Genomic DNA, 21,752 nt, shown 5'->3' on the forward strand with positions numbered 1-21,752 from the left:
ACACCGAGCACTCAGCACCCAGCACCCCGAGCACTGAGCACCCAGCACACCGAGCACTGAGCACCCAGCACCCCGAGCACCGAGCACCATGTGTACTAAGCACCGAGCATTCTGAGCACTGAGCACCCAGCACACCGAGCACTGAGCACCCAGCACCCTGAGCACTGAGCACCCAGCACCCTGAGTACTGAGCACCCAGCACCCTGAGCACTGAGCACCCAGCCCCCTGAGTACTGAGCATCCAGCACCCCGAGCACTGAGCACCCAGCACGCTGAATACTGAGCACTGAGCACCGAGCACCCCGAGCACTGAGCAATCAGCACCCTGTGTACTGAGCACTGAGTACCCAGCACCCCGAGCACTGAGCACCCAGCACCCGGAGTACTGAGCACCCAGCACCCTGAGCAATGAGCACCCTGAGTACTGAGCACCCAGCACCCTGAGCACTGAGCACCGAGCACCCCGAGCACTGAGCACCCAGCACCTGGAGTACTGAGCACCCAGCACCCTGAGTACTAAGCACCTAGCACCCTGAGTACTGAGCACCCAGTACCCTGAGCACTGAACACACAGTACCCTGAGTACTGAGCACCCCGAGCACTGAGCACCCAGCACCCTGAGCACTGAGGACCCAGCACCCTGAGTACTGAGCACCCAGCACCCTGAGCACTGAGCACCCAGCACCCTGAGTACTGAGCACCCAGCACCCCGAGCACTGAGCACTCAGCACCCTGTGTACTGAGCACTGAGTACCCAGCACCCCGAGCACTGAGCACCCAGCACCCTGAGCACTGAGCACCCTGAGTACTGAGCACCCAGCACCCTGAGCACTGAGCACCCAGCACCCCGAGCACTGAGCACCCAGCATCCAGAGCACTGAGCACTGAGCACCCTGAGTACTGAGCACTGAGAACCCTGAGCACTGAGCACCCAGCACCCTGAGTACTGAGCACCCAGCACCCTGAGCACTGAAGACCGAGCACCCTGAGTACTAAGCACCCAGCACCCTGAGTACTGAGCACCCAGCACCCTGAGCACTGAGCAACCAGCACGCTGAGTACTGAGCACTGAGCACCCTGAGTACTGAGCACCGAGCACCCTGAGCACTGAGCACCCAGCAAGCTGAGTACTGAGCACTGAGCACCCTGAGTACTGAGCACCCAGCACTCTGAGCACTGAGCACCCAGCACCCTGAGCACTGAGCACCAAGCACCCCGAGCACTGAGCACCCAGCACCCCGAGCACTGAGCACCCAGCACCCCGAGCACTGAGCACTGAGCACCCTGCGTACTGAGCACTGAGCACCCTGAGTACTGAGCACCGAGCACCCTGAGTACTGAGCACCGAGCACCCTGAGCACTGAGCACTGAGCACCCTGAGTACTGAGCACTGAGCACCCTGAGTACTGAGCACCCAGCACTCTGAGCACTGAGCACCCAGCACCCTGAGCACTGAGCACCCAGCACCCCGAGCACTGAGCACCAAGCACCCTGAGCACTGAGCACCCAGCAACCCGAGCACTGAGCACTGAGCACCCAGCACCCTGAGCACTGAGCACCCAGCACGCTGAGTACTGAGCACTGAGCACCCTGAGTACTGAACACAGAGCACCCTGAGCACTGAGCACCCAGGACGCTGAGTACTGAGTACTGAGCACCCTGAGTACTGAGCACTGAGCACCCTGAGTACTGAGCACCCAGCACTCTGAGCACTGAGCACCCAGCACCCTGAGCACTGAGCACCCAGCACCCCGAGCACTGAGCACCCAGCACCCCGAGCACTGAGCACCCAGCACCCCGAGCACTGAGCACTGAGCACCCAGCAGCCTGAGCACTGAGCACCGAGCACACTGAGTACTGAGCACCCAGCACACCGAGTATGAGCACCCAGCACCCTGAGTACTGAGCACCCAGCACCCCGAGCACTGAGCACCCAGCACCCTGAGTACTGAGCACCGAGCACCCTGAGTACTGAGCACCCAGCACCCTGAGTACTGAGCACCCAGCGTACTGAGCACCGAGCACCCAGCACCCTGAGTACTGAGCACCCAGCACCCTGAGCACTGAGCACCCAGCACCCTTAGTAATGAGCACTGAGCACCCTGAGTACTGAGCACCGAGCACCCCGAGCACTGAGCACCCAGCACCCCGAGCACCGAGCAGCCAGCACCCTGTGCACTGAGCACCCAGCACCCTGAGCACTGAGCACCCAGCACCCTGAGTACTGAGCACCCAACGTACTGAGCACCGAGCACCCTGAGCACTGAGCACCCAGCACCCTGAGTACAGAGCACCCAGGACCCTGAGTACTGAGCACCCAGCACCCTGAGCACTGAGCACCGAGCACCCCGAGCACTGACACCCAGCACCCGGAGTACTGAGCACCCAGGACCCTGAGTACTAAGCACCGAGCACCCTGAGTACTGAGCACCCAGCACCCTGAGCACTGAACACACAGCACCCTGAGTACTGAGCACCCGGAGCACTGAGCACCCAGCACCCTGAGTACTGAGCAGCGAGCACCCCGAGCACTGAGCACCTTGCACCCCGAGCACTGAGCACCCAGCACTCCGAGCACTGAGCACCCAGCACCCTGAGCACTGAGCACCCAGCACCCTGAGCACTGAGAACCCAGCACCCCGGGCACTGAGCACCCAGCACCGCGAGCACTGAGCACCCAGCACCCCGAGCACTGAGCACCCAGCAGCCTGAGTACTGAGCACCCAGCACCCTGAGTACTCAGCACCCAGCAACCTGAGCAATGAGCAATCAGCACCCTGAGTACGGAGCACCCTGCACCCCAAGCACTGAGCACCCTGAGTACTGAGCAGCCAGCACCCCAAGCACTGAGCACCCTGAGTACTGAGCACCCAGCACCCTGATTAATGAGCACCCAGCACCCAGAGCACTGAGCACCCAGCACCCTGAGTACTGAGCACCGATCACCCTGAGTACTGAGCACCCAGCACCCTGAGTACTGAGCACCCAGCGTACTGAGCACCGAGCACCCAGCACCCTGAGTACTGAGCACCCAGCACCCTGAGCACTGAGCAACCAGCACCCTGAGTACTGAGCACTGAGCACCCTGAGTACTGAGCACCCAGCACCCTGAGTACTGAGCACCCAGCAACCTGAGCACTGAGCACTGAGCACCCTGAGCACTGAGGACCCAGCACCCTGAGCACTGAGCACCCAGCACCCTGAGTACTGAGCACCCTGAGTACTGAGCACACAGCACCCTGAGCACTGAGCACCCAGCACCCCGAGCACTGAGCACCCAGCACCCTCAGCACTGAGCACCCTGAGTACTGAGCACTGAGCACACTGAGTACTGAGCACTGAGCACCCTGAGTACTGAGCACCCAGCACCCTGAGTACTGAGCACCCAGCACCCTGAGCAATGAGCACCCTGAGTACTGAGCACCCAGCACCCTGAGCACTGAGCACCGAGCACACCGAGCACTGAGCACCCAGCACCCGGAGTACTGAGCACCCAGCACCCTGAGTACTAAGCACCTAGCACCCTGAGTACTGAGCACCCAGTACCCTGAGTACTGAACACACAGCACCCTGAGTACTGAGCACCCCGAGCACTGAGCACCCAGCAGCCTGAGCACTGAGGACCCAGCACCCTGAGTACTGAGCACCCAGCACCCTGAGCACTGAGCACCCAGCACCCTGAGTACTGAGCACCCAGCACCCTGAGCACTGAGCACCCAGCACCCTGAGTACTGAGCATCCAGCACCTTGAGCACCGAGCACCCATCACCCTGAGTACTGAGCACTGAGCACCCAGCACCCCGAGCACTGAGCACTGAGCACCCTGTGTACTGAGCACTGAGTACCCAGCACCCCGAGCACTGAGCACCCAGCACCCTGAGCACTGAGCACCCTGAGTACTGAGCACCCAGCACCATGAGCACTGAGCACCCAGCACCCCGAGCACTGAGCACCCAGCACCCAGAGCACTGAGCACTGAGCACCCTGAGTACTGAGCACTGAGCACCCTGAGCACTGAGCACCCAGCACCCTGAGTACTGAGCACCCAACACCCTGAGCACTGAGGACCGAGCACCCTGAGTACTAAGCACCCAGCACCCCGAGCACTGAGCACCCATCACCCCGAGCACTGAGCACTGAGCACCCTGCGTACTGAGCACTGAGCACCCTGAGTACTGAGCCCCCAGCACCCCGAGCACTGAGCACCGAGCACCCTGAGTACTGAGCACCCAGCACACCGAGTACTGAGCACCCAGCACCCTGAGTACTGAGCACCCAGCACCCCGAGCACTGAGCACCGAGCACCCCGAGCACTGAGCACCCAGCAACCTGAGTACTGAGCACCCAGCACCCAGAGCACTGAGCACCCAGCACCCTGAGTACTGAGCACCGAGCACCCTGAGTACTGAGCACCCAGCACCCTGAGTACTGAGCACCCAGCGTACTGAGCACCGAGCACCCAGCACCCTGAGTACTGAGCACCCAGCACCCTGAGCACTGAGCACCCAGCACCCTGAGTAATGAGCACTGAGCACCCTGAGTACTGACCACCAAGCACCCCGAGCACTGAGCACCCAGCACCCCGAGCACCGAGCAGCCAGCACCCTGAGCACTGAGCACCCAGCACCCTGAGCACTGAGCACCCAGCACCCTGAGCACTGAGCACCCAGCACCCTGAGCACTGAGCACCCAGCACCCTGAGTACTGAGCACCCAACGTACTGAGCACCGAGCACCCTGAGCTCTGAGCACCCAGCACCCTGAGTACCGAGCACCCAGCACCCTGAGCAATGAGCACCCTGAGTATTGAGCACCCAGCACCTTGAGCACTGAGCACCGAGCACCCCGAGCACTGAGCACCCAGTGCCCGGAGTACCGAGCACCCAGCACCCTGAGTACTATGCACCGAGCACCCTGAGTACTGAGCACGCAGCACCCTGAGCACTGAACACACAGCACCCTGAGTACTGAGCACCCGGAGCACTGAGCACCCAGCACCCCGAGCACTGAGCACCAAGCACCCCGAGCACTGAGCACCCAGCACCCTTAGTACTGAGCTCCCAGCACCCCGAGCCCTGAGCACCCAGCACCCTGAGTACTGAGCACCCTGAGTACTGAGCACCGATCACCCTGAGCACTGAGCACCCAGCACCCTGAGTACTGAGCACCCAACGTACTGAGCACCGAGCACACCGAGCACTGAGCACCCAGCACCCTGAGTACTGAGCACCGAGCACCCTGAGCACTGAGCACCCAGCACCCTGAGTACTGAGCACCGAGCACCCTGAGCACTGAGCACCCAGCGCCCCGAGCACTGAGCACCCAGCACCCCGAGCACTGAGCACCCAGCACCCGTAGCACTGAGCACCCAGCACCCCGAGCAATGAGCACCCAGCACCCTGAGTACTGAGCACCCAGCACCCCGAGTACTGAGCACCCAGCAACCTGAGCACCGAGCACCCAGCAACCCGAGCACTGAGCACCCAGCACCCTGAGCACTGAGCACCCAGCACCCTGAGTACTGAGCACTGAGCACCCCGAGTACTGAGCACCCAGCATCCCGAGCACTGAGCACCGAGCACCCCGAGCACTGAGCACCCAGCACTCCGAGCACTGAGCACCCAGCACCCTGAGCACTGAGCACCCAGCACCCCGAGCACTGAGCACCCAGCGCCCCGAGCACTGAGCACCCAGCACCCCGAGCACTGAGCACCCAGCAACCCGAGCACTGAGCACCCAGCAACCTGAGCACTGAGCACCCAGCACCCTGCGCACTGAGCACCCTGAGTACTGAGCACACGGCACCCTGAGCACTGAGCACCCAGCACCCCGAGCACTGAGCACACAGCACCCTGAGCACTGAGCACCCTGAGTACTGAGCACTGAGCACACTGAGTACTGAGCACTGAGCACACTGAGTACTGAGCACCCAGCACCCTGAGTACTGAGCACCCAGCACCCTGAGCAATGAGCACCCTGAGTACTGAGCACCCAGCACACTGAGCACTGAGCACCGAGCACACCGAGCACTGAGCACCCAGCACCCGGAGTACTGAGCACCCAGCACCCTGAGTACTAAGCACCTAGCACCCTGAGTACTGAGCACCCAGTACCCTGAGCACTGAACACACAGCACCCTGAGTACTGAGCACCCCGAGCACTGAGCACCGAGCACCCTGAGCACTGAGGACCCAGCACCCTGAGTACTGAGCATCCAGCACCCTGAGCACTGAGCACCCAGCACCCTGAGTACTGAGCACCCAGCACCCTGAGCACTGAGCACCCAGCACCCTGAGTACTGAGCATACAGCACCTTGAGCACCGAGCACCCAGCACCCTGAGTACTGAGCACTGAGCACAGAGCACCCCGAGCACTGAGCACTGAGCACCCTGTGTACTGAGCACTTAGTACCCAGCACCCCGAGCACTGAGCACCCAGCACCCTGAGCACTGAGCAACCTGAGTACTGAGCACCCAGCACCCTGAGCACTGAGCACCCAGCACCCCGAGCACTGAGCACCCAGCACCCAGAGCACTGAGCACTGTGCACCCTGAGTACTGAGCACTGAGCACCCTGAGTACTGAGCAGCCAGCACCCCGAGCACTGAGCACCCAGCACCCTGAGTACTGAGCACCGAGCACCCTGAGGACTGAGCACCCTGCACCCTGAGTACTGAGGACCCAGCGTACTGAGCACCGATCATCCAGCACCCTGAGTACTAAGCACCCAGCACCCTGAGCACTGAGCACCCTGCACCCTGAGTACTGAGCACTGAGCACCCTGAGTACTGAGCAACGAGCACCCAGCACCCTGAGCACTGAGTACCCTGAGCACTGAGCACCCAGCACCCTGAGCACTGAGCACCCAGCACCCTGAGTACTGAGCACAAAACGTACTGAGCACCGAGCACCCTGAGCACTGAGCACCCAGCACCCTGAGTACTGAGCACCCAATGTACTGAGCACTGAGCACCCTGAGCACTGTGCACCCAGCACCCTGAGTACTGAGCACCCAGCACCCTGAGCAATGAGCACCCTGAATATTGAGCACCCTGCACCTTGAGCACTGAGCACCGAGCACCCCGAGCACTGAGCACCCAGCACCCGGAGTACTGAGCACACAGCACCCTGAGTACTGAGCACCCGTATCACTGAGCACCCAGCACCCTGAGTACTGAGCAGCGAGCACCCCGAGCACTGAGCACCCAGCACCCCGAGCACTGAGCACCAAGCACCCCGAGCACTGAGCACCCAGCACCCTGAGTACTGAGCACCCAGCACCCTGAGTACTGAGTACCCTGAATACTGAGCAATCAGCACCCTGAGTACTGTGCACTAAGCACCCAGAGCCCTGAGCACCCAGGACCCCGAGCACTGAGTACTGAGCACCCAGCACCCTGAGTACTGAGCACCGAGCTCCCCGAGCACTGAGCACCCTGAGTACTGAGCACCCAGCACCCTGAGTACTGAGCACCCAGCACCCCGAGCACTGAGCACCCAGCACCCTGAGTACTGAGCACCCAGCACCCCGAGCACTGAGCACCCAGCACCCTGAGTACTGAGCACCCAGCACCATGAGTAGTGAGCAACCTGAGCACTGAGCACCCAGCACCCTGAGTACTGAGCACCCTGAGGACTGAGCACCGATCACCCTGAGCACTGAGCACCCAGCACCCTGAGTACTGAGCACCCAGCACCCTGAGCACTGAGCACCCAGCACCCTGAGTACTGAGCAGCGAGCACCCTGAGTACTGAGCACCGAGCACCCCGAGTACTGAGCACCCAGCACCCTGAGGACTCAGCACCCAGCACACCGAGCACTGAGGACCCAGCACCCTGAGTACTGAGCTAACAGCACCCCGAGCCCTGAGCAACCAGCACCCTGAGTACTGAGCACCCTGAGTACTGAGCACCGATCACCCTGAGCACTGAGCACCCAGCACCCTGAGTACTGAGCAGCCAACGTACTGAGCACCGAGCACACCGAGCACTGAGCACCCAGCACCCTGAATACTGAGCACCGAGCACCCTGAGCACTGAGCACCCAGCACACTGAGTACTGAGCACCCAGCACCCTGAGCACTGAGCACCCAGCACCCTGAGTACAGAGCACTGAGCACCCTGAGTACTGAGCACCGAGCACCCCGAGCACTGAGCACCCAGGATCCCGAGCACCGAGCACCCAGCACCCTGAGCACTGAGCACCCAGCACCGTGAGCACTGAGCACCCAGCACCCTGAGCACTGAGCACCCAGCACCCTGAGTACTGATCACCGAGCACCCCGAGCACTGAGCACCCAGCACCCTGAGTACTGAGCACCCAGCACCCCGAGCACGGAGCACCCAGGACCCCGAGCACTGAGTACTGAGCACCCAGCACCCTGAGTACTGAGCACCGAGCTCCCCGAGCACTGAGCACCCAGCACCCTGAGCACTGAGCACCCAGCACCCTGAGCACTGAGCACCCAGCACCCTGAGTACTGAGCACCCAGCACGCTGAGTACTGAGAACCCAGCACCATGAGCACTGAGCACCCAGCACCGTGAGCACTGAGCACCCAGCACCCTGAGCACTGAGCACCCAGCACCCTGAGTACTGATCACCGAGCACCCCGAGCACTGAGCACCCCGCACCCTGAGTACTGAGCACCCAGCACCCCGAGCACGGAGCACCCAGGACCCCGAGCACTGAGTACTGAGCACCCAGCACCCTGAGTACTGAGCACCGAGCTCCCCGAGCACTGAGCACCCAGCACCCTGAGCACTGAGCACCCAGCACCCTGAGCACTGAGCACCCAGCACCCTGAGTACTGAGCACCCAGCACGCTGAGTACTGAGAACCCAGCACCCTGAGCACTGAGCACCCTACACCCTGAGTACTGAGCACTGAGCACCCAGCACCCTGTGTACTGAGAACTGAGCACCCTGAGTACTAAGCACCCAGCACCCTGTGTACTGAGCACCCAGGACCCTGAGCACTGAGCACCTAGCTCCCCGAGCACTGAGCACCCAGCACCCTGAGCACTCAGCACCCATCACCCCGATCACTGAGCACCCAGCACCCAGAGCATTGAGCACCCAGCACCCTGAGCACTGAGCACCCAGCACCCAGAGAACTGAGCACCCAGCACCCTGAGCACTGAGCACCCAGCACCCTGAGTACTGAGCACCCAGCACCCTGAGTACTGAGCACCGAGACCCCGAGCACTGAGCACCCAGCACCCCTAGCACTGTGCACCCAGCAACCTGAGCACTGAGTACTGAGCTCCCAGCACCCTGAGCACTGAGCACCCAGCACCCTGAGCACTGAGCACTCAGCACCCTGAGTACTGAGCACCCAGCACCCTGAGTACTGAGTACCCAGCACCCTGAGCACTGAGCACCCAGCACCCTGAGTACTGAGCACCGAGCACCCCGAGCACTGAGCACCCAGCACCCCGAGTACCGAGCACCCAGCACCCTGAGCACTGAGCACCCAGCACCGTGAGCACTGAGCACCCAGCACCCTGAGCACTGAGCACCCAGCACCCTGAGTACTGAGCACCCAGCACCCTGAGTACTGAGCACCCAGCACCCTGAGCACTGAGCACCCAGCACCCTGAGTACTGAGCACCTAGCACCCCGAGAATGAGCACCCAGCATTCTTAGTACTGAGCACCCAGCACCCTGAGTACTGAGTACCAAGCACCCTGAGCACTGAGTACCCAGCACCCCGAGCACTGAGCAACCAGCACCCTGAGTACTGAGCACTGAGCACCCTGAGTACTGAGCACCGAACACCCTGAGTACTGAGCACCCAGCACCCTGAGGACTGAGCACCCAGCACCCTGAGCACTGAGCACCCAGCACCCTGAGTACTGAGCACCCAGCACTAGAGTATTGAGCACCCAGCACCCTGAGAACTGAGCACCCAGCACCCCGAGAACTGAGCACCCAGCACCCCGAGGACTGAGCACCCAGCACCCCGAGCACTGAGCACCCAGCACCCTGAGCACTGAGCAACCAGCACCCTGAGTACTGAGCACCCAGCACCCCAAACACTGAGCACCGAGCTCCCTGAGAACTGAGCACCGAGCACCCTGAGTACTGAGCACCCAGCACCATGAGTACTGAGCCCCGAGCACCCAGAGTACTGAGCACCCAGCACCCTGAGTACTGAGCACCCAGCACCCTGAATTCTGAGCACCCAGCACCCTGAGCACTGAGCACCCAGCACCCTGAGTACTGAGCACCAAGCACCCTGAGTACTGAGCACCCAGCACCCTGAGTACTGAGCACCCAGCACCCTGAATTCTGAGCACCCAGCACCCTGAGCACTGAGCACCCAGCACCCTGAGTACTGAGTAACCAGCACCCTGAGCACCGAGCACCCAGCACCCTGAGTACTGACCACCGAGCACCCTGAGCACTGAGCACCCAGCACCCTGAGTACTGAGCACCCAGCACCCAGAGTACTGAGCACCCAGCACCCTGAGTACTGAGCACCCAGCACCCTGAGCACTGAGCAGCCAGCACCCTCAGCACTGAGCACCCAGCACCCCGAGCACTGAGCACCCAGCGCCCTGAGCACTGAGCACCCAGCACCCCGAGTACTGAGCACCCAGCACCCCGAGTACTGAGCACCGACCACCCCGACCACTGAGCACCCAGCACCCTGAGTACTGAGCACCCAGCACCCTGAGTACTGAGCACCCCGAGCACTGAGCACCCAGCATCCTGAGTACTGAGAACAGATCACTCTGAGTACTGAGCATCCAGCACCCTGAGTACTGAGCCCCCAGCACCCTGAGTACTGAGCACCCAGCACCCCGAGCACTGAGCACCCAGCACCCCGAAAATGAGCACCCAGCACCCTGAGTACTGAGAACCGAGCACACTGAGTACTGAGCCCCCAGCACCCTGAGTACTGAGCACCAAGCACCCCGAGCACTGAGCACCCAGCACCCCGAGAATGAGCACCCAGCACACCAAGTACTGAGCACCGAGCACCCTGAGCACTGAGTACCCAGCACCCTGAGCACTGAGCACCCAGCACCCTGAGCACTGAGCACCCAGCACCCTGAGTACTGAGCACCCAGCACCCTGAGTACTGAGCACCCAGCACCCTGAGAACTGAGCACTCAGCACCCTGAGTAGTGAGCACCGAGCACCCCGAGCACTGAGCACCCAGCACCTTGAGCACTGAGCACCCTGAGGACTGAGCACCCAGCAACCTGAGCACTGAGCACCCATCACCCTGAGCACTGAGCACCCAGCACCCCGAGCACTGAGCACCCAGCACCCTGAGTACTGAGCACCCAGCACCCTGAGTACTGAGCACCCAGCACCCTGAGCACTGAGCACAAAGCACGCTGAGTACTGAGCACTGAGCACCCTGAGTACTGAGCACCGAGGACCCTGAGCACTGAGCACCCAGCACGCTGAGTACTGAGTACAGAGCACTCTGAGTACTGAGCACCGAGCACGCTGAGTACTGAGCACCCAGCACCCTGAGCACTGAGCAGCCACAACCCTCAGCACTGAGCACCCAGCACCCCGAGCACTGAGCACCCAGCACCCTGAGTACTGAGCACCCAGCACCCCGAGTACTGAGCACCGAGCACCCCGAGCACTGAGCACCCAGCACCCTGAGTACTGAGCACCCAGCACCCTGAGTACAGAGCACTGAGCACCCAGAGTACTGAGCACCCAGCAGCCCTAGCACTGAGGACCCAGCACCCTGAGTACTGAGAACAGATCACCCTGAGTACTGAGCACCCAGCATCCTGAGTACTGAGCCCCCAGCACCCTGAGTACTGAGCACCCAGCACCCTGAGCACTGAGCACCCAGCACCCCGAGAATGAGCACCCAGCACCCTGAGTACTGAGAACCGAGCACCCTGAGTACTGAGCACCCAGCACCCTGATTACTGAGTCCCCAGCACCCTGAGTACTGAGCACCCAGCACCCCGAGCACTGAGCACACAGCACCCCGAGAATGAGCACCCAGCACCCTGAGTACTGAGCACCCAGCACCCTGAGTACTGAGCACTAAACACCCAGAGCACTGAGCACCCAGCACAACGAGCACGGAGCACCCAGGACCCCGAGCACTGAGTACTGAGCACCCAGCACCCTGAGTACTGAGCACAGAGCTCCCCGAGCACTGAGCACCCTGAGTACTGAGCACCCAGCACCCCGATCACTGAGCCCCCAGCACCCTGAGTACTGAGCACCCAGCACCCCGAGCACTGAGCACCCAGCACCCCGAAAATGAGCACCCAGCACCCTGAGTACTGAGAACCGAGCACACTGAGTACTGAGCCCCCAGCACCCTGAGTACTGAGCACCAAGCACCCCGAGCACTGAGCACCCAGCACCCCGAGAATGAGCACCCAGCACACCAAGTACTGAGCACCGAGCACCCTGAGCACTGAGTACCCAGCACCCTGAGCACTGAGCACCCAGCACCCTGAGCACTGAGCACCCAGCACCCTGAGTACTGAGCACCCAGCACCCTGAGTACTGAGCACCCAGCACCCCGAGCTCTGAGCACCCAGCACCCTGAGTACTGAGCACCCAGCACCCTGAGCACTGAGCACCCAGCACCCTGAGCACTGAGCACCCAGCACCCTGAGTACTGAGAACTGAGCACCCAGCACCCCGAGCACTGAGCACCCAGCACCCCGAGCACTGAGCACCCAGCACCCTGAGTACTGAGCACCCAGCACCCTGAGTACTGAGCACTGAGCACCCAGCACCCCGAGCACTGAGCACCCAGCACCCTGAGTACTGAGCACTGAGCACCCAGCACCCCGAGCACTGAGCACCCAGCACGCTGAGCACTGAGCACCCAGCACCCTGAGTACTGAGCACCGAGCACCCTGAGTACTGAGCACCCAGCACCCTGAGTACTGAGCACCCAGCACCCTGAGTACAGAGCACCCAGCACCCTGAGCACTGAGCACCCAGCACCCTGAGTACTGAGCACTGAGCACCCCGAGTACTGAGCACCGAGCACCCCGAGCACTGAGCACCCAGCACCCCGAGCACCGAGCACCCTGAGTACTGAGCACCCAGCACCCTGAGCACTGAGCACCCAGCACCCTGAGCACTGAGCACCCAGCACCCTGAGCACTGAGCACCCAGCACCCTGAGTACTGAGCACCGAGCACCCTAAGTACTGAGCACCCAGCACCCTGAGTACTGAGCACCCAGCACCTTGAGAACTGAGCACCGAGCACCCCGAGCACTGAGCAACCAGCACCCTGAGTACTGAGCACCCAGCACCTTGAGAACTGAGCACCGAGCACCCCGAGCACTGAGCACCCAGCACCCGGAGTACTGAGCACCCAGCACCCTGAGTAATAAGCACCAAGCACCCTGAGTACTGAGCACCCAGCACCCTGAGCACTGAACACCCAGCACCCTGAGTACTGAGCACCCCGAGCACTGAGCACCCAGCACCCTGAGTACTGAGCACCGAGCACACCAAGCACTGAGCACCCAGCACCCCGAGCACTGAGCACCCAGCACCCCGAGCACTGAGCACCCAGCACCCTGAGTACTGAGCACCCAGCACTCTGAGTACTGAGCACCCAGCACCCCGAGCACTGAGCACCCAGCACCCTGACCACTGAGCACCCAGCACCCTGAGCACTGAGCACCCAGCACCCCAAGCACTGAGCACCCAGCACCCTGAGTACTGAGCACTGAGCACCCAGCACCCCGAGCACTGAGCACCCAGCACCCTGAGTACTGAGCACTGAGCACCCAGCACCCCGAGCACTGAGCACCGAGCACCCTGAGTACTGAGCACCCAGCACCCGAGTACTGAGCACCCAGCACCCTGAGTACTGAGCACCCAGCTCCCTGAGTACTGAGCACCCAGCACCCCGAGTACTTTGCACCCAGCACCCTGAGTACTGAGCACCCAGCACCCAGAGCACTGAGCACCCAGCACACCGAGCACTGAGGACCCAGCACCCTGAGCACTGAGCACCCAGCACCCTGAGTACTGAGCACCGAGCACCCTGAGTACTGAGCACACAGCACACTGAGTACTGAGCACCCAGCACCCTGAGCACTGATCACCCAGCACCCTGAGTACTGAGCACCGAGTACCCTGAGTACTGAGCACCCAGCACCCCGAGCACTGAACACCCAGCACCCTGAGTACTGACACTGAGCACCCAGCACCCCGAGCACTGAGCACCCAGCACCCTGTGTACTGACCACTGAGTACCCAGTACCCCGAGCACTGAGACCCAGCACCCTGAGCACTGAGCACCCAGCACCCCGAGTACTGAGCACCCAGCACCCTGAGTACTGAGCACCCAGCACCCAGAGCACTGAGCACCCAGCACCCCGAGCACTGAGGACCCAGCACCCTGAGCACTGAGCACCCAGCATCCTGAGTACTGAGCACCGAGCACCCTGAGTACTGAGCACCCAGCACACTGAGTACTGAGCACCCAGCACCCTGAGCACTGATCACCCAGCACCCTGAGTACTGAGCACCGAGTACCCTGAGTACTGAGCACCCAGCACCCCGAGCACTGAACACCCAGCACCCTGAGTACTGAGCACTGAGCACCCAGCACCGCGAGCACTGAGCACCCTGCACCCTGTGTACTGACCACTGAGTACCCAGTACCCCGAGCACTGAGACCCAGCACCCTGAGCACTGAGCACCCAGCAACCCGAGTACTGAGCACGCAGCACCCCGATCACTGAGCACCCAGCACCCTGAGCGCTGAGCACCCAGCACCCTGAGTACTGAGCACCCAGCTCCCGAGTACTGAGCACCCAGCACCCCGAGCACTATGCACACAGCACCCTGAGCACTGAGCACCGAGCACCCTGAGTACTGAGCACCCAGCACCCTGAGCACAGAGCACCCAGCACCCTGAGCACTGAGCACCCAGCACCCTGAGCACTGAGCACCCAGCACACTGAGTACTGAGCACCCAGCACCCTGAGTACTGAACACCCAGCACCCCGAGCACTGATCACCCAGCACCCTGAGCACTGAGCACCGAGCACCCTGAGTACTGAGCACCCAGCACCCTGAGTACTGAGCACCCAGCACCCTGAGCACTGAGCACCCAGCACCCTGAGCACTGAGCACCCAGCACCCTGAGTACTGAGCACCCAGCACCCTGAGTACTGAACACCCAGCACCCTGAGCACTGTGCACTGAGCACCCAGCACCCTGAGCACGGAGCACTGAGCACCCAGCACCCTGAGCACTGAGCACCCAGCACCCCGAGCACTGAGCACCCAGCACCCTGAGCATCCAGCACCCTGAGCACTGAGCACCCAGAGCACTGACCACTGAGCACCCAGCACCCTGAGTACTGAGCACCCAACACTCTGAGCACTGAGCACCCAGCACGCTGAGTACTGAGCACTGAGCACCCAGCACCCTGAGTACTGAGCACCCAGCACCCCGAGCACTGAGCAACCAGCACCCTGTGTACTGAGCACCGAGCACCCCGAGCACTGAGCACCCAGCACCCTGAGTACTGAGCACCCAGCACCCCGAGAATGAGCACCCAGCACCCCGAGCACTGAGCACCCAGCACCCTGAGCACTGAGAACCCATCACCCTGAGTACTGAGCACCCAGCACCCCGAGCACTGAGCAACCAGCACCCTGAGTACTGAGCACCCTGAGTAATGAGCACCCAGCACCCTGAGTACTGAGCACCCTGCACCCCGAGCACTGAGCTCCCTGAGTACTGAGCACCCAGCACCCTGAGTACTGAGCACACCGCAACCTGAGTACTGAGCACTGAGCACCCAGAGAACTGAGCACCCAGCACCCCGAGGACTGAGCACCCAGCACCCTGTGCACTGAGCACTGAGCATCCAGCACCCCGAGCACTGAGCACCCTGAGCTCTTAGCACCCTGAGTACTGAGCACCCAGCACCCTGAGTACTGAGCACCCAGCACCCTGAGCACTGAGCACCCAGCACCCTGAGTACTGAGCACTGAGCACCCAGCACCCTGAGCACTGAGCACCCAGCACCCCGAGCACTGAGCACCCAGCACCCTGAGCACTGAGCACCCAGCACCCTGAGTACTGAGCACCGTGAACCCCGAGAACTGAGCACCCAGCACCCCGAGCACTGAGCACTGAGCACCCTGTGCACTGAGCACCCAGCACACCGAGTACTGAGCACTGAGCACCCTGAGTACTGAGCACCCAGCACCCCGAGTACTGAGCACTGAGCAACATGAGTACTGAGCACCCAGCACCCTGAGCACTGAGCACTGAGAACCCTGAGTACTGAGCACCGAGCACCCCGAGCACTGAGCACCCAGCACCCTGAGTACTGAGCACCGAGCTCCCCGAGCACTGAGCACCCTGAGTACTGAGCACCCAGCACCCTGTGTACTGAGCACAGAGCACCCCGAGCACAGAGCACCCAGCACCCTGAGTACTGAGCAACCAGCACCCCGAGAACGAGCACCCTTAGCACTGAGTACCCAGCACCATGAGTACTGAGCACCGAGCACCCTGAGCACTGAGCACCCAGCACCCTGAGTACTGAGCACCCAGCACCCTGAGTACTGAGCACCCAGCAACCTGAGCACTGAGCACCCAGCAACCTGAGTACTGAGCACCCAGCACTCTGAGAACTGAGCACCCAGCACCCCGAGCACTGAGCACCCAGCACCCCGAGCACTGAGCACTGAGCACCCTGAGCACTGAGCACCCAGCACCCTGAGTACTGAGCACCCAGCACCCTGAGTACTGAGCAACCAGCCTACTGAGCACCGAGCACCCCGAGCACTGAGCACCCAGCACCCCGAGCACTGAGCACCCAGCACCCTGAGTACTGAGCACCCAGCACCCTGAGTACTGAGCAACCAGCCTACTGAGCACCGAGCACCCCGAGCACTGAGCACCATGAGTACTGAGCACCGAGCACCCCGAGCACTGAGCACCCAGCACCCTGACTACTGAGCACCCAGCACCCTGAGTACTGAGCACCCAGCACCCTGAGCACTGAGCACCCAGCACCAAGAGTACTGAGCACCCAGCACTCCGAGCACTGAGCACCCAGCACCCCGAGCACTGAGCACCCAGCACCCCGAGCACTGAGCACCCAGCACCCCGAGTACTGAGCACTGAGCACCCTGAGTACTGAGCACCCAGCACCCCGAGTACTGAGCACTGAGCACCCTGAGAACTGAGCACCCAGCACCCTGAGCACTGAGCACTGAGAACCCTGAGTACTGTGCAGCGAGCACCCCGGGCACTGAGCACCCAGCACCCCGAGCACTGAGCACCCATCACCCTGAGTACTGAGCACTGAGCACCCAGCACCCCGAGCACTGAGCACCCATCACCCTGTGTACTGAGCACTGAGTACACAGTACCCTGAGCACTGAGACCCAGCACCCTGAGCACTGAGCACCCTGCACCCCGAGTACTGAGCACCCAGCACCCCGAGCACTGTGCACCCAGCACCCCGAGCACTGAGCACCCAGCACCCTGAGCACTGAGCACCCAGCACCCTGAGTACTGAGCACCCAGCACCCCGAGCACTGAGCACCCAGCACCCTGAGTACTGAGCACCGAGCACACTGAGCACTGAGTACCAAGCACCCCGAGCACTGAGCACCCAGCACTCTGAGTACTGATAACCGAGCTCCCCGAGCACTGAGCACCCAGCACCCTGAGCATTGAGCACCCTGAGTACTGAGCACCCAGCACCCTGAGTACTGAGCACCCAGCACCCCGAGCACTGAGCACGGAGCACCCCGAGGACTGAGCACCCAGCACCCTGAGCACTGAGCATCGAGCACCCCGAGCACTGTGCACCCAGCACCCTGAGTATTGATCACCCAGCACCCCAAGCACTGAGCACCCAGCACCCCGAGCACTGAGCACCCAGCACCCTGAGCAATGAGCACCCTGAGTACTGAGAACCCAGCACCCTGAGCACTGAGCACACAGCACCCTGAGTACTGAGCACCCGGCACCCTGAGCACTGAGCACCCAGCACCCTGAGTACTGAGCATTGAGCACCCTGAGTACTGAGCACCCAGCACACTGAGCACTGAGCACCAAGCACCCCGAGCACTGAGCACCCAGCACCCTGAGTACTGAGCACCGAGCACCCCGAGCACTGAGCACCCAGCACCCTGAGTACTGAGCACCGAGCACCCCGAGCACTGAGCACCCAGCACCCTGAGTACTGAGCTCCGATCACCCCGAACACTGAGCACCCAGCACCCTGAGTACTGAGCATCCAGCACCCTGGGCAATTAGCACCCAGCACCGTGAGTACTGAACACCCAGCACCCTGAGCACTGAGCACCCAGCACCCCGAGCACTGAGCACCGAGCACTCTGAGTACTGAGAACCGAGCACCCCGAGCACTGAGCACCCAGCACCCTGAGCACTGAGCACCCTGAGTACTGAGCAACCAGCACCCTGAGTAGTGAGCACCCAGCACCCCGAGCACTGACCACGGAGCACCCCGAGGACTGAGCACCCAGCACCCTGAGTATTGAGCACCCAGCACCCCAAGCACTGAGCACCCAGCACCCCGAGCACTGTGCACCCAGCACCCCGAGAATGAGCACACAGCACCCTGAGTACTGAGCACCGAGCACCCTGAGCACTGAGCACCCAGCACCCTGAGTAATGAGCACCCAGCACCCTGAGTACTGAGCACTCAGCACCCTGAGTACTGAGCACCGAGCACCCTGAGCACTGAGCACCCAGCACCCTGAGTACTGAGCACCGAGCACCCTGAGCACTGAGCACCCAGCACCCTTTGTACTGAGCACCGAGCACCCCGAACACTGAGCACAGAGCACCCTGAGTACTGAGCACCCAGCACCCCGAGCACTGAGCACCCAGCACCCTGAGCACTGAGCACCCAGCACCTTGAGTACTGAGCACTCCGCACCCCGAGTACTGAGCACCCTGAGTACTGAGCACCCAGCACCCTGAGTATTGAGCACCCTGGACCCCGAGCACTGAGCTCCCTGAGTACTGAGCACCCAGCACCCTGAGTACTGAGCACCCAGCACCCTGAGGACTGAGCACTGAGCACCCAGAGAACTGAGCACCCAGCACCCCGAGGACTGAGTACCCAGCACCCTGAGCACTGAGCACTGAGCACCCAGCACCCTGTGCACTGAGCACTGAGCACCCAGCACCCTGAGCACTGAGCACTGAGCACCGTGAGTACTGAGCACCCAGCACCCTGAGCACTGAGCACCCAGCACCTTGAGTACTGAGCACTGAGCACCCTGAGAACTGAGCACCCAGCACCCTGAGTACTGAGCACAAAGCTCCCCGAGCACTAAGCACCCTGAGTACTGAGCACCCAGCACCCTGAGTACTGAGCACCCAGCACCCTGAGCACTGAGCACCCAGCACCCTGAGTACTGAGCACCAAGCATGCCGAGCACTGAGCACCCAGCACAACGAGCACTGAGCACCCTGCACACTGAGTACTGAGCACCCAGCACCCCGAGAATGAGCACCCAGCACCATGAGTACTGAGCACCGAGGACCCTGAGCACTGAGCACCCAGCATCCTGAGTACTGAGCACCAAGCACCCTGAGTACTGAGCACCCAGCACCCTGAGTACTGAGAACCCAGTACCCTGAGCACCCAGCACCCTGAGTACTGAGCACCCAGCACTCCGAGCACTGAGCACCCAGCACCCCGAGCACTGAGCACCCAGCACCCCGAGCACTGAGCACTGAGCACCCTGAGCACTGAGCACCCAGCACCCCGAGTACTGAGCACTGAGCACCCTGAGTACTGAGCACCCAGCACACTGAGCACTTTGCACCCAGCACCCTGAGTACTGAGCCCCGAGCACCCTGAGTACTGAGCACCCAGCATCCTGAGCACTGAGCACACAGCACCCTGAATACTGAGCACCCGGCAACCTGAGCATTGAGCACCCAGCACCCTGAGTACTGAGCACCGAGCACCCTGAGTACTGAGCACCCAGCACCTTGAGTACTGAGCACCCAGCGTACTGAGCACCGAGCACCCAGCACCCTGAGTACTGAGCACCCAGCACCCTTAGCACTGAGCACCCAGCACCCTGAGTACTGAGCACTGAGCACCCTGAGTACTGAGCACCCAGCACCCTGAGCACTGAACACACAGCACCCTGAGTACTGAGCACCCCGAGTACTGAGCACCCAGCACCCTGAGTACTGAGTACCCAGCACCCTGAGTACTGAGCACCGAGCACCCCGAGCACTGAGCACCGAGTACCCCGAGCACTGAGCACCCAGCACCCCGAGCACCGAGCACCCTGAGTACTGAGCACCCAGCACACTGAGCACTGAGCACCCAGCACCCTGAGCACTGAGCACCCAGCACCCTGAGCACTGAGCACCCATCACCCTGAGTACTGAGCACCGAGCACCCCGAGCACTGAGCACCCAGCACCCTGAGCACTGACAACCCTTAGTACTGAGCACTGAGCACCCTGAGTACTGAGCACTGAGCACCCTGAGTACTGAGGACCCAGCACCCTGAGTACTGAGCACCCAGCACCCTGAGCAATGATCACCCTGAATACTGAGCACCCAGCACCTTGAGCACTGTGCACCGAGCACCCCAAGCACTGAGCACGCAGCACGCGGAGTACTGAGCACCCAGCACCCTGAGTACTAAGCACCGAGCACCCTGAGTACTGAGCACCTAGCACCCTGAGCACTGAACACACAGCACCCTGAGTACTGAGCACCCCGAGCACTGAGCACCCAGCACCCTGAGTGCTGAGTACCCAGCACCCTGAGTACTGAGCACCGAGCACCCCGAGCACTGAGCACCCAGCACCCCAAGCACTGAGCACCCAGCAACCCGAGCACTGAGCACCCAGCACCCCGATCACTGAGCACCATGCACCCTGAGCACTGAGCACCCAGCACCCTGAGCACTGAGCACCCAGCAAACTGAGTACTGAGCACCCAGCACGCTGAGTACTGAGCACCCAGCACCCCGAGCACTGAGCACCCAGCACCCTGAGCACTGAGTACTGAGCACTGAGCACCCTGAGAACTCAGCACCCAGCACCCTGAGTACTGAGCACCCAGCACCCTGAGTACTGAACACCCAGCACCCTGAGCACTGAGCACTGAGCACCCAGCACCCCGAGCACTGAGCACTGAGCACCCTGAGCACTGAGCACCCAGCACACCGAGTACTGAACACCCAGCACCCTGAGTACTGAACACCCAGCACCCTGAGCACTGAGTACTGAGCACTGAGCACCCTGAGCACTCAGCACCCAGCACCCTGAGTACTGAGCACCCAGCACCCTGAGTACTGAACACCCAGCACCCTGAGCACTGAGCACTGAGCACCCAGCACCCCGAGCACTGAGCACTGAGCACCCTGAGCACTGAGCACCCAGCACCCTGAGTACTGAACACCCAGCACCCTGAGTACTGAACACCCAGCACCCTGAGCACTGAGTACTGAGCACTGAGCACCCTGAGCACTGAGCACCCAGCACCCTGAGTACTGAACACCCAGCACCCTGAGTACTGAACACCCAGCACCCTGAGCACTGAGCACTGAGCACCCTGACCACTGAGTAATGAGCACTGAGCACCCTGAGCACTGAGCACCCAGCACACCGAGTACTGAACACCCAGCACATTGAGTACTGAACACCCAGCACCCTGAGCACTGAGTACTGAGCACTGAGCACCCTGAGCACTGAGCACCCAGCACCCTGAGTACTGAGCACCCAGCACCCTGAGTACTGAACA

The sequence above is a fragment of the Microtus oregoni genome, unplaced genomic scaffold (assembly GCF_018167655.1).
Source record: "Microtus oregoni isolate MIOR12 unplaced genomic scaffold, Mior012 000066F_ref0000041, whole genome shotgun sequence".
NCBI lineage: Eukaryota > Metazoa > Chordata > Mammalia > Rodentia > Cricetidae > Microtus > Microtus oregoni.